Genomic DNA, 12440 nt, shown 5'->3' with positions numbered 1-12440 from the left:
GAGGGGGCTGAATTTCACTTTGTAACTTTCTGCGGAACCCGAGCCCGGGTGGCAGCTCGGGTGGTGGTATCGTATGCAAATACGCATGCTGACGTTACAGATCATGTGGGTTTTGGCGTAGATTCCCCACTGATCGAGACATTTTTTTCCCCTTTTTTTTTCCCTTCTTTTTTTTTTTTTTTTCTTTCTTTCTAAAAATTTTGGCCACTGTTCTCCGAACGGGGGCTTCTTCTGTCTGTCTGTCTGGCAGGCTGGCTTTCCCCCTCTTTCCCACGGAGCCCGAGCCGGGCGCCCGGTGGGGAGTGGGGAGTAGGTGGGGGGAGCCAGCAGAGTTCCATTTTGGAACGCCCGTGCAGCGTCTCCGCGTTCCCAGCCCGGGTCTCCGCGTTCCCAGCCCCGGCGCAGGTAAGAAACTTCGCCCCGGCGCGGAGCACCCCCCGCCCGGCGCCGCCGGCCCCAAGCCCCGCACGCCGGGCACCGGCCACTCCAGCCCAACTTTCCCACCGCTGCCGCAGCCGCCGCCGCGGCTCCCGAAAATGTGTTGTTAATGGGACTTGGCCGGGTTTGCGATTGGAAGGGGGGGGGGCGGGAGGGAGGGTGCAGGCTCTTTTTGCGGGTAGGAGGAGATCAGAGGATCCAGAGGTGGGGGAGATTTTTTTTAAAGAGTTTTGATTACAAGTTTGGATCAATGGGAGGCAGACCGAGAAGGAGGAGGAGGAGGAAAAACATGTCTACGTTTCCCTATGTCGACATAAGCCACAAAAAAATATGGCGTCCGCTTTCGACAGGGCGTTACGTAGACCCGACTCTGTTTTTATTTATTTATTTCGTGGCCGGCTCCCTCCCTTCTTGGCCAAACTGCGGCGCTTTGTGCGAACGGGGCCGGTCCCGCGGGGACTCCACCGGGACGTGGCCCCGGCTCCGCGGGGTTTGGCAGGCGGGGGGCTGCGTGTGTGTGCTCCCCTCCCTCCCCCGCTCTCCCCTCTTCTCCCCTCTCCCGGTGACGATTCGCCGTAATGTGGTGGCAGGAAGCATGACGCCGTGGGTTGAGGCTGCCTCTCCTCTCCGCGCTCCTGGTGGCTGCAGGCAGCAGGCGCGCGGCGCGGGCGGGCGGCCGCCCGAGCTACCTGCCGGGGGCCGGGCCGGAGTGCGTCGCTGTCCCCACGCCCCGCTCAGGTGCCGGGAAACCCGCGTGGGGAGGGGCGGCGGGGGACCCTGGGGACCCCCGGGCCCGGCTGCCCGCCGCCCGCGGGCCCGCGCCCGCAGCCCGCCCAAGCCCACGATCGCCCCCCGGAACGGCAGCTGGCGCTTTTCGTCTGCCCCACGAGAGGTTCATCTTTGTTGGTGTTGCGGCTCCTTTGTGGCGTCCCCAGGACTTGGTATCTTCGCCTTTGCAAACTTGCCCCTTTCCCAGCCGCTTTGCAGGAGGCTGGAAAAGGAGCGGAAAGTTGGAAACCAGTGAGCATCACAGCACCGTCCCCTCGGCCTCGTCGCTGTGCGGAGCTCGGGAGGCGGCGGCGCACGACCGGGAGGAGGAGGGTGGTGTGTTAGGCTGCGGAGAAAACTTGCCGGGGAAGCCAAGTTGTGATTTGCTCAGGCTTCCACCTGATGGATCGGCTTCAAAGCCAGTGGGGTCTCTGCCTTCAGCTATTGCCGCGATGGCCTTTTGTTTGTCTGGGAGGTGAGGGAGGAGGAAGGTGAGGAAATAATGACTTTCCCTGGACCCCTCCCCTTTGAAAGTGTCGCTGCCCAGCTTGGGCCCCAGGGATCTCCAAGTCTCTTCGGGCCCTAGAGTTCTGTCCTACCTGCTCCCTGATGATCGCCTTCTGCCTCTAAGTTAGCAGCTCCCCAAGTCTGAGGCAGGCCCAGCTGGGCAGGATTTGGGGAGCGGGCATCCCTCCCCTTCATCCCTTGGGTCGCTCAGACCTCCCACAGTTACCCTCTTAAAACACACACATACACACACACACACACACTCACACACACACTCTCCTTTATGTAGAGCAGAAATTAATGCCTGTTGAAGTGAGAGAGTGAGGTTCAGAGAGCTCTTCAAGATTTCCGTCAAAAGGGGATTTTCTATTTATGAGGGCAGTTAAAGAACTTGAGTCCCGGGGCAGTGATGTCAAAAAGCATTTGGATGACAACCAAGTGGAATAAATATCTTGTAAAATGGCACGTTTAATGGTAAAAATAGATTAATGGAGCCGCCAAGTGCTTGAATGGGGCTAACATAACGGTTTCAGTTTAAAGGGAAAGTTATATCAAGCTGTATACACATCTTCTTTTAAGGCCAAAGGCGGGAAATCTACAAGTAAGATTGAAATGCATCACCGACAATGACTGGATCCGCGATCTGTGGGAATATCATTGCCGTTTAAACACTGCTTTGCGATTGTTCTCATGTGCACGCGTACCTTGCGGCCAGGTTTGGTGTCAACTAAGGATCCACTTGAAGTTAACAGCTTTTAAGGGGAAAATTTGGAGGCCAACGTTCTGGGGTAAATCGGATATATTAGCTAATCCCCATTTAAAGGGAAAAAATCAAAATGCCACAAATGTTCGTTGGCACTCAAGAAAAGTATTCTCCCAATGTAAATGCAGTGTACCTTGACATGCCAAAAGGTGACCCCACCCCAAGCGTCCCATCCACACCAGGACCATTGATTCAGTGGGATGCCATGCATTTGACAAAAACAATAATGACGGTGTTTGATGACAATGGCTGACACTGTTTCAGTATGCCGGGCATAATGCTGTGTATTTTACATGCTTTATCATTTAATTCTCACCGTAACCCTATGAGATAAATACTATTATTATCCCAAGCTTAGTGGGGAAGAAACTTAAGCTCAGAGAGGTGAAACAAACTGACCCAAAGCCGCATGGCAAAAATCAAATCCCATGTTTGAAGCCAAGCCTTACAACACTCCAGTATAGCAGCTCCCCAGATATGGGAAGTTGTAGTTAGAATGAAAAGCGAAGGCAGAAAAGAGGGAACAGTGACCATGGCCCAGTGGTCCGAACTCAGGAATTTTCCTAGTTTTCATCTCTTAATTCATTCATTTAGCAGCTGTGTGTTGATTTATTTGTTCATTCCGCAACTGTAATATTCATCACACTAATAAAAGCCTAGAGTCATGAAGCAATTTTATATGCCAGAGACCATTCTAAGTGCTTAGGATTAAACTATTTTGTCTTCGTGACAACCCTGCGGGGTAAAGTACTGTCATCCTCTCCTTTTTATAGATGAGGAAACGGGCACGGAGAGGTCCTCTAACTTGCCCAAGACCAAACAGCTAGCGAGCAGATGCCAGACCCCAGAACACGCACACTCCACGTTTGCAGACAATGCACTGCTCCAGACGTTCTAGAGGTGCTGCTCCAGACGTTCTAGAGGTGCTATCTAACCTCGATGCAAAGCACTGCTCCAGACACTATGGAGACGTCAGTGAGACCAAGACCCCTTACCCGCTAGGAATTTGAGCAGCCAGCAGGCCAAATAAAGCAGGATTAAATAGGTACTAGAATTGAGAAAAGTAACTAGTGTGGAAGTACAATGAAGGGTGCAGTTCTTGTGTTCTGAGGGACCCATGGAGGATTTCCCAGAGGGGGTAGCATCAGAACTGACCCATGACTGAGGAAGAACAATGTCTGGCCGTGTGTTGGGTATCATTGAACTCACCTGTTAGCAACAGAAATCCTGCCCACCGGTGACTTAACCAGATGGGGGCTTATTTGTGTCAGACAACAAGAAAGTGGGTGGGACCATGCCTCAGCTGTACCACTGGGGACCCAGGCTCTGTCTTTCTACTCTGCCACCCGTAGAGTATAGGCCTTTGGCCCCAGGTCTGTCACCTCGTGGTAGGAAGGTGGCCACTGCATCTCCAGGCCTCACACCTGCACACCAGGAAAGGGGAAGTAGGATGAGTGAGGCACGAAGAGCATTTACCTAGTGTGGCTTTCCTGTTACATTTGGAGAGGGACACCCCTCTCAGGAACTTCTGCCCTTAGCTCAACCAGAACTGTGCCACATGGCCACCCAACCCTACCAGGACGGGGCAATGCCGTGTTTTTAGTTAGGCACATCACTGCCACGAGCAAACTGGGGTTCAGCATGTAAGGCAGAAGGGGTGAATGGAGAAACGGTTGTTGAGTTGGCAGATAAGGCGTTAGTGGCCTCAGATGAGAAGAGGAGGTTACTCCTGATGAAGTTAAAACCGCGTCCTGAGAGCTGTGTGTATTCTGGGGAGATGGAGAGGGGGATGCAGGGAAGGTTGTGCAAAGAGATGACGCCACACTTGGGGATGGACGTAGAGGAGGTTGGCTGTTAATCTGTAGGTACTGGGGAGCCATGGCAGGCTTCTGAGGAGGGAGCGTCAGATGTTTGGAAGGTAAGACTGACAGCCGTGTGCCTTACGGAGATGAATCAGCTTGGTTCTTATTTGAACTAAAATGAGTTCTGGAAAGTTTCAGACCAGGGGACCAGTTCTGCCTTGGGGCAAAAAGAAGACAGCACACTAAGAAAGTGAGAGAGATTTTCTTTTAGGTCCTGCCAATAGGAATCCAAAATTAACCTGATGTCAGTCGGATGTCACCAGGAAGTAACTAGCTCTCCTTGTGCAGTAACTCAGTGAGTGGAACTGGATACACTGGGAAGGGTACCAGTTTACTCCCCAGACGTGACGCTTGCTTTTTTCCTGACCCTCGGACTCCCCAGGCCCCACCTGCAACTCCACCACTCATCAGCAGAATAATTTTGGTCCTGACCCTTCAGTTTTGCTTTTAAAGGAGGGGATGCTATCAGAGGGCCTCCGGTCAGGTTCCCCACGCTGGATTCCTCCAGCAAGGACCAACACCCCTGATTCTCTGCTCAAGTAATAGCTTTATGATTTGAGGCTATTACATACCTCTTTAAACCTCAGTTTCCTCATCTCTAAAATGGAGATTCTTCCAGCAGCTGCCTTCTGGGTTGTTGTGAAGCTTAAGAAGAGATTTATAAAAGAGCTTAGCACAGCGCCTAACACGCGGATTATTCGCAGTGAACGTTACCTGTTATCACCATCATCTCCTCTGCCATCATAATCACTGCCGCCACCTCTAGGATGTGACTTTCTTCTCTCCTTGAGGTAATTAACATGCATGGATTCTTATCGTAGATTTCGAGACCCCAACTGTCCCCATCTCATTGCAATTCTCCTCCCTACCCCCCCTCCTCCATACACATATATGCTCATTTGTGGCAAGTCTGAGCAACTACTGACATGGAAATCTCTTCCTGAATATCACAGGGGGACCCTGGTGCAGTCTTCAGGTACTGTAATGTGCTGTGTCATGGTCAAATCCAGACAGCGCAGTTCTGAAAGGATGCTTAGCTGCTCACATACCCTGTGGTAGACAATAAAGTGGGCATTGTTTTTGGCATTGACAAGGTAGTTTCATTTGTAGTTGAAAAAAAGAAAGTCCTCTGGATTCCTCGCCCCTACCCTACATCGAACAGGTTGGCATTTTAAGAGCATCCACCCCCAATCTGTTTCCTCTTCCTGTGCTTGAAGTCATGCACTTAAGAGGGATTGATTGGCAATGGTGTGTGTGTGTGTGTGTGTGTGTGTGTGTGTGTGTGTGTGTGTGTGACACATATGCACATGTAACAAGCCCCCAAGGAGATAAACAGTCTTGGCAACGGTCCATCACGTTCCACCCAAACTTTAAAATGGAGTCAAAAAAAAGACCAGAGTCGGTTTTCTTGCTGACACCTCTCCTTACCCCCTGGTGAACAATTTACGTGTTAAGAGCCACAGTTCTGCACACTTTCTTCCTCTTTCTGCCCAGCTCCGGTCCCCTAGTGCTAGAAACACTTAGTAGAGATTAAATCGTATTACACAATGTTTCACTGCAACAGTATTTACCACATAAAACCTGCAGTGAATGAAACGCTTGTGCTCTTGATTCATGGGGGATCGATCTTAAGGAGTGTGACCCAGGCATTCACTGACTTCGGTTCTAAGAGGTTCAGAGTATATTTTAGGGGTGCACAGGCTTGCTTGGGATGGAAAAATGGGAAGCGTGTGCTGGGTTTACTGTCCTGGGTTTAAAGCCACTCTGGGTTCACCAGGTAGGGGGAAACCAGCCCAATCCTGCGAACCATTTGCCGTCAAGCCCCAGGCAGGGAGTGGATTCCTGTGTCTCTGGGGCATTGGAGGGTGGCCGAACTGAATTAGCTCTTTCTCTGGGAGGGAATCCTCCCTGTCGGGGGCCCAGAACAGACTCTGTGGGAGAAAGAAGGAGCCTGCTGTCAGGAAGGGTAGAGAGAAAAAGATGAATGAGATCTTCTGGGCTGGTTGGATGCCTGCAGCTGCAGCTTCTGGGCTCCAAAACATCTGCAGAAAACCAAGGAAGGACCAGAATCTACACGGAGGAGGCCGCATGCGCGCACGCATGGGCTGGGCCAACGTGACGGTTTAAATCAGTGTCGCAGAAAGCCTCAAGGAAAACACTCCTCAGCAGGGCTGACATTTGTGTCCCCCCTCGACCGCCATCTCCGCCCTGCCACAGACCCCAGCCTTGTCCACTCTGGCTGATGAGGTGGAATGAATACAGATCTCCCTGCACACCCAGACACACCACAAACACAGTGCCGCCATCCTCGGGGCAGCAACAACCTCCAACAACTGGGCACCTACCTTGTGCCAGGCGCCCTGCTGAATGCTCCCTCTCCACTGCGTCCTTCAGTGTGACCCTGAGGAACACATTGAGAGCCGTGGCGGGGCCCCTTGTTAAAGACAGGAGGCCACAGCTCAGAGCGCCCAGATGCTTGCTCAAGGTCACAGAGAGAAGGTCGCCAAGATTCGAACTCACATCAGTCTGATTCTAAAGCCGACGCCCTTGGTCATCGCCAGGTCTTTCTGAAGTGTTCTGGAGGCCAGCTCCACCCCAGCCTGGAAGAATAATGGCGGGAGAAGGGACACTTTTAGAATGAGCTTCTGGACAGTCTGACAGCTTTTCTGCTAAAGGAGTGTAGGGGTGAGTGCACACAGGCTTGCGTGCATGTGTTCGTGCCTTTAGTCAAAACAGATCTGTGCCTGTTATCCTTAGCCCCCACACCCCACCCCCAAGACAGCCTCTATCAGTGTCTCTACCAGAACATTCTCTAGGGAGCACGGCACCCTCTCCACCCTCTCCTCCCTGGCTCCAGCGAGAAAAGGAATCCCAGTGGGCTGAAAGCTGCAGAGTTGGAGACGGTGGGAGGAGAAGCCGGGTGCTACTTTCCGGACGCTGAACAGCCATGCCAGCCAGTGGGGGAAGCAGGTAGAGAGAGCCGGCATTGGGAGGGAGGAGAATGGCTGCGTCGCTGTCTTTATACGATAAAAGAGGATCATTGTTAACTGGGAGCCCTTGAATCATTACACGTCTGCCCGTGCTTCTCTCCAGCTGCAGGGCCATTTAGTTAAATAGCACACAGAAAACTCCTTTCAGCTGGCATTACTTTTCCCGCTGTTTTCAAAATATGAGACTGGGCCGAACTGCTCGAACGAAAAAGCCATCTCAGGCTCCCTTAGCCCCTGTGTGTACCCGGAGCCCCCACGGAACCTCCCTGGCCTGTGCAGGAGGACTTTTAGAAACTATTTTGCTTTGCATTGCACTCTTGTCTTTTTGGAAACAGCACCTTTAAGGGACTTGTACCTAGCCTGGTCAGAGCTGGATGTCACGGCCAAGGTGTTTAGGGTGGGTGGTGGCCCAGAGGGGGTAAGGAAAGGCCAGAATGACAGAGGCTGGAGGAGGGGAGATATGGACTCACAGCTAGAAGCTGGAAGAAGAGACTGCCCCCCCCCCCCCCCCCCCCCCCCCCCGCCGGCCAAGAAATCGAGGGGAAGGGATGCTGGTGGCTCCAGGCAGGAGCGGAGAGGAACAGGGCCTCACCTAACCTGCCCTAACGGAGTGCCAAGATCGCGTTATCCTGTAGAACGGCCTGGAATTTAATTGATTCTGAGCAGGCAGTGAATTTCTACCAGAGCCACACAGCTCAGGAGAGCTGGAAGACTTCACATTGTTTCCAAGAGCAAAGGTTCCTGGGCCCACGGAGCCGAAGAGTAGAAACGGTCTGGATCACTGGTGGGTTAATGGTAGACCCTCCGAAGACAGAGGGCAGGAGTCGACACTGAAATGGGACGTGGCCTGACTCCGGCACTTTTAGAAATGGGATTTATGGGTCTCCAGGTAGAAAGTCTAATGTCCTCTGGCATCCCCGGAGGGGGACGATGGGGGGATGAGAATAATAGCATTATTATCAATTATTATTAATTATAATAATTATTAATTGATTATTAATGGTGCATTAATAGGCTCAAGGAGTGTTCTAGCAGGAAGAAAGTTGAGGGATCGCCTCATCAAGCTTAGGGGAACTGAGGCTCGGAGCAATAAGGGAATTGGCCTCAGGTTACAGGATCCTATGGCAGTGTATGGCTTTCCCTCTTCTGTACAATCTAACTCAAGGCCCTCTGTCTCCTTCGGACTCCCCTGACCAGCCAGCCCCATCACAGTACCTTCCCTCCCCCCTTCTGTTTTTCTGTCCAATCAGCACACACTCACTGAGCACCTACCAGAGGAAGAAAAGAACGTCCCTGCTCTCAGGAAGTTCACGGTCATTTGGCGCTTAGCTTTCTGACATCACAGGCGCAAAGCTGAGTGCCTTTTGTGGGTTAGCTCACAGCGCTTCTAGGAGCTATGAGGACTCTGTTATCCCAATTTCACAGATGAAGAAGCACAGAGTGGGGAAGCCCTTTGTCCAAGGTCTCTGCAAGTCAGGCAATCCTACACCACACCTGATGCTCCTAAGGCAGGGCCGCATGCAGCCTCTCCCACCCTCTGCACCTGCAGCTCCAGCGAGAGGGCTGGGGCCCCTCCCCCACTGATTAGCGCAGAGGGCGGAGTCACCAGCCGGCACTGAGGATGACACAAGGATGGGTGTGCATTCAGGGCCTGACAAAGGGCCTTCTTACGCGTGGGGGGTTTTCCCAAGGTATTGAATGTCAACTGTGTGTAGGCCCCACACACCCTCAACACCATAGCCCAGGTCATTTGTGTGGCAATCCTGCCAAGCAGATAGTGGGAAGGGCAGAGCCGGAACTCCAGCACAGGTCTGTGCAATCCCAGACCGGATCAGCTTTAGCCACATCAGGCAGGCATGCCTCAGCTAGAAGTCGCTGATTGGGGAGTCCTGTGTGGGCCGGGACAGGTCACTTAGGGACACAGAATCACAGGTGGCAGCCCAGTTTAGTTTCCCAAAGGTCTCCATAAAACTAAAGGAACTATGAGGCACTTTAGGCAACTTTCAGTTGAGCAACAGATACTTATTTGAGTATAATAAGAAGTCCCAAGTGCCAGGCCCTGTGCATCTCTGTAGCATAGATATTAGCATTAGTCACAATTTAAAAAAATAGCTTGAGAAGCAACTTACATACCTTCAAATGCACCCATTTAAAGTGTACAGTTAACTTTCTGTGTATTTACAGAGGTATGCATTCATCACCACAGTCTAATTTCAGAACATTTCCATCACCCCAGAAAGAGGTCCTGTGCCCGTTGACAGTCACTGTCCATCCCCATCTCCCACCCTCTCTCCCACAGCCCTCGGCGACAACGGATTAGACTTTCTGTCTTTATATATTCGCCTTTACTGATGTTTCCTATGGAAGGGATTGTATAACGCGGGGTCTTTCATGTGCTCCTTTCACTTGGCATGTTTTTGATGTTCATCCATGTTATAGCGTGCGTCAGTACTTCATTGTTTCATGGCTAAGTAATATTCCATCGTATGGCTAGACCACATGTATTAGTGTGCTGGGGCTGCCGGCGCCAAATACCACAGACTGGGGGGCTTAAAGAACAGACATCTCACAGTTCTGGAGGCTGGAAGTCCAGATTCAACATGTCTGCAGGTTTGATTGCTGTTGAGTTCTCTCTCCTTGACTTGGAGAAGGCCACCCTCTTACTGTGTCCTCACATGGTCTTTTCTCTGTGTACGTGCCTCCCTGGTGTCTCTTTTTGTGTTCAGTTTCCTCTTCTTGTAAGGATACCCGTCGGATTGGACTAGGGTCCACCCTAACAGCTTCGTTTTCGCTTAATCACCTCCTTAAAGGCCTTGACTCCAGATACAGTCACATTCTGGGGTTAGGGCTTCAACAAAAGAATTTGGGCAGGACACAATTCATATCATACCACAGTGGTGTCATGGGCTGTTTTGTTTATCCATTGACCTGCTGATGGGCAATTGGGTTGTTTCTACGTCTTAGCCATTGTAATAATGCTGCTGTGAACATTCGTGTGCAGTCTCTGTGTGGACGTGTGTTTTCATCTCTTAGGGAGATTTCTAGGAGTGGAATTGCTGGGTTTTGTGTTTAACTTTTTGAGAAACTTCCAAACTGTTCTCCTGGCTGTTTCCATTTTACATCCCGCCAGCAGCGTATGGGGATTCTGATTCCTCCATATCTTCGCCAACCCTTGGCATTGTCATAAGGTCCATTTTCCAGGTGAGGAAACTGAGGCACTGAAGGGGGAAGGTCAATCACAGGGTTAGAGAGCAGAGGAGCAGGCTTCACACACACACACACCAGTTTGACCAGCTCCCTACCCGGGTCCAGGACCGGTTAGCAAGTGAGGCACCCAGTGTGTGAAACCTAAGACAGTGTTTGCTCTCAAGGTCAGCAAGTGCAGGCTTGGCACCTGAGAGAGAGTAAAAACGCCTCCTCAAATTTCACATCCTGGGTGCCTAGTTTGCCCCTTACCTCACCCTTGCCCTGGCCCTGCAGCCACCCTGCTCCTTGTGTGTAGGGCACTGTGCTCCGTGTTGGGGGGATGGGAGCGAGGGTGGGGACAGAAAATCAAGACACCACCCCTTCCCCGGAGGGGCCCTCAGTCTGGCTGGAGAATTTGTGCATTTGCAACCACACACAGCGAGCCTAGCTGGACCTGCAGAGGCAGAATCCCTGCTCGCAGGGCTGCTGTGCAGATTTCAGGGGAACCTGAATACCTGTGAGGAACTTAGCACAGCGCCCGACACCCAGGCAGTGCCTCAGAAGTGCTGACTGGCACTAGTCTCGGACCTGTGTGTCAGGAGGCTGCCTCTGAGGCACGGGAGTTTGAGGGATGTCCTGATGCTTTGGATCTGTGACTGGGAGCCTCATCCCCACCCCACAGAAGAGCCGTCACCCAGTGACCAAGCAGTGGCCAGAGATGAAGGAAACTGGCCATCTGCGCCCTCCTCAGACCTGCTAAGCCTGTCCTGGGAATGGTGGGTCCGTCCACAGAGCCCAACACTAGCTCTCCTTCAACTCACGGGTGTCCCCGGTCGGGCTGTAGACACTCCAGGTCTGGCTCTGTTACCTCCAAAGCCAGAGTGCAATTCCTGTGCTCCCAGACTGAGAAAAGACCTAGTGGATAATACTGGTGGGGGTCAAGGTGAGCCAGGGAAGGAATGGCCTTGGGTCCTTTGTGCTGAGTTGACAGTCCCCTGGTTTTCCCCAGCTGGGTGAAGGGGCCCTGTCGGCAGCCTGGGCTGTAAACACCTCAGCCTGCTGGTCTCTCAGGGTTGGAGAGGGGCGCACTGACTGATCCTGGGAGGAGATTTGGGGAATCAATTTCAAGATGTCTGGGTACAGAAGACGTTTCAGTTACAAAAATGATAGAAATGGTGCTCGGCTTGGTCAGAGGCCACGTAGATTCTGCACGTGGCTTAAAGCGGACCCACCTCTCTTAATAACTGAAGCTCAGCGGTCTTGCCTCAGGGGAAGGCGGCTTGCCGGCAGCACCACAGGACCGAAGGCATTCAGACCTCCCGGCTGGTGCCCTCCCCAGCCCTGCGCACGCACCGTGCTTGCCACACACCTGCTGGCACACTGAGCACGGGCAGTCCGTGCTGCAGGGTCACCGTGTGCCTCCCCGGTGGCCTCAGGTGTGTTCTGACACCATGACAAGACCTCAGACTTGCGGGACATGAGGGCTATACACTTTAACCCACACACACCCCCCCTCAGCCCCTGCCACCTGAACCCCTAGCTCTGGCTGAGTGGTGGCTCAATAAATCATTGTTTAATTGATAAACAGAATCGAATAAAAGAGAATCTGTGTGTGTTGAAATAGGAAGAGGGAGTCATGATGGGCCTCACTACCCAGAAGTGAACAGGAACTCTTCCAGAGTTGATTTTTTTGCATCTGTTTTTTTCAATAAGAGGGGGATGGTGGAAGTTATCGGAAGGAATATATGTCGTGGCATCTGTCACCATTCTCTCCCTGCCCCCACGCCACTGACGTGTGGTTCTAAAATACGAAATCTGATCATGCCCAGGAGTCATAAACCCAAATGCTTTTAGGGGCCTTGCATGTAGCAGAAACAAGTAAAGGGGTCAAGTGTAGGACATTAGGGAGTGGTGGGGAGTGGGTCA

At 52.2% G+C, this 12440-nt stretch overlaps 1 protein-coding gene across 3 annotated transcripts in view; it reads left to right on the top strand.

Moving 5' to 3' along the window:
• The window catches only part of ZHX2 (zinc fingers and homeoboxes 2), a 172368-nt gene continuing 159928 nt past the window's right edge, over window positions 1-12440 (top strand). For all 3 annotated transcript variants that reach the window (XM_079901873.1, XM_079901872.1, XM_079901871.1), the window contains exon 1: window positions 1-405. The gene's annotated coding sequence lies outside the window, so the exon portion shown is untranslated. The remainder of the gene's footprint in view (window positions 406-12440) is intronic.

The sequence above is a fragment of the Stenella coeruleoalba genome, assembly GCF_951394435.1.
Source record: "Stenella coeruleoalba genome assembly, chromosome: 17".
Classification (NCBI taxonomy): Eukaryota; Metazoa; Chordata; class Mammalia; order Artiodactyla; family Delphinidae; genus Stenella; species Stenella coeruleoalba.
This window is presented reverse-complemented; position numbering and strand designations above follow the sequence as displayed.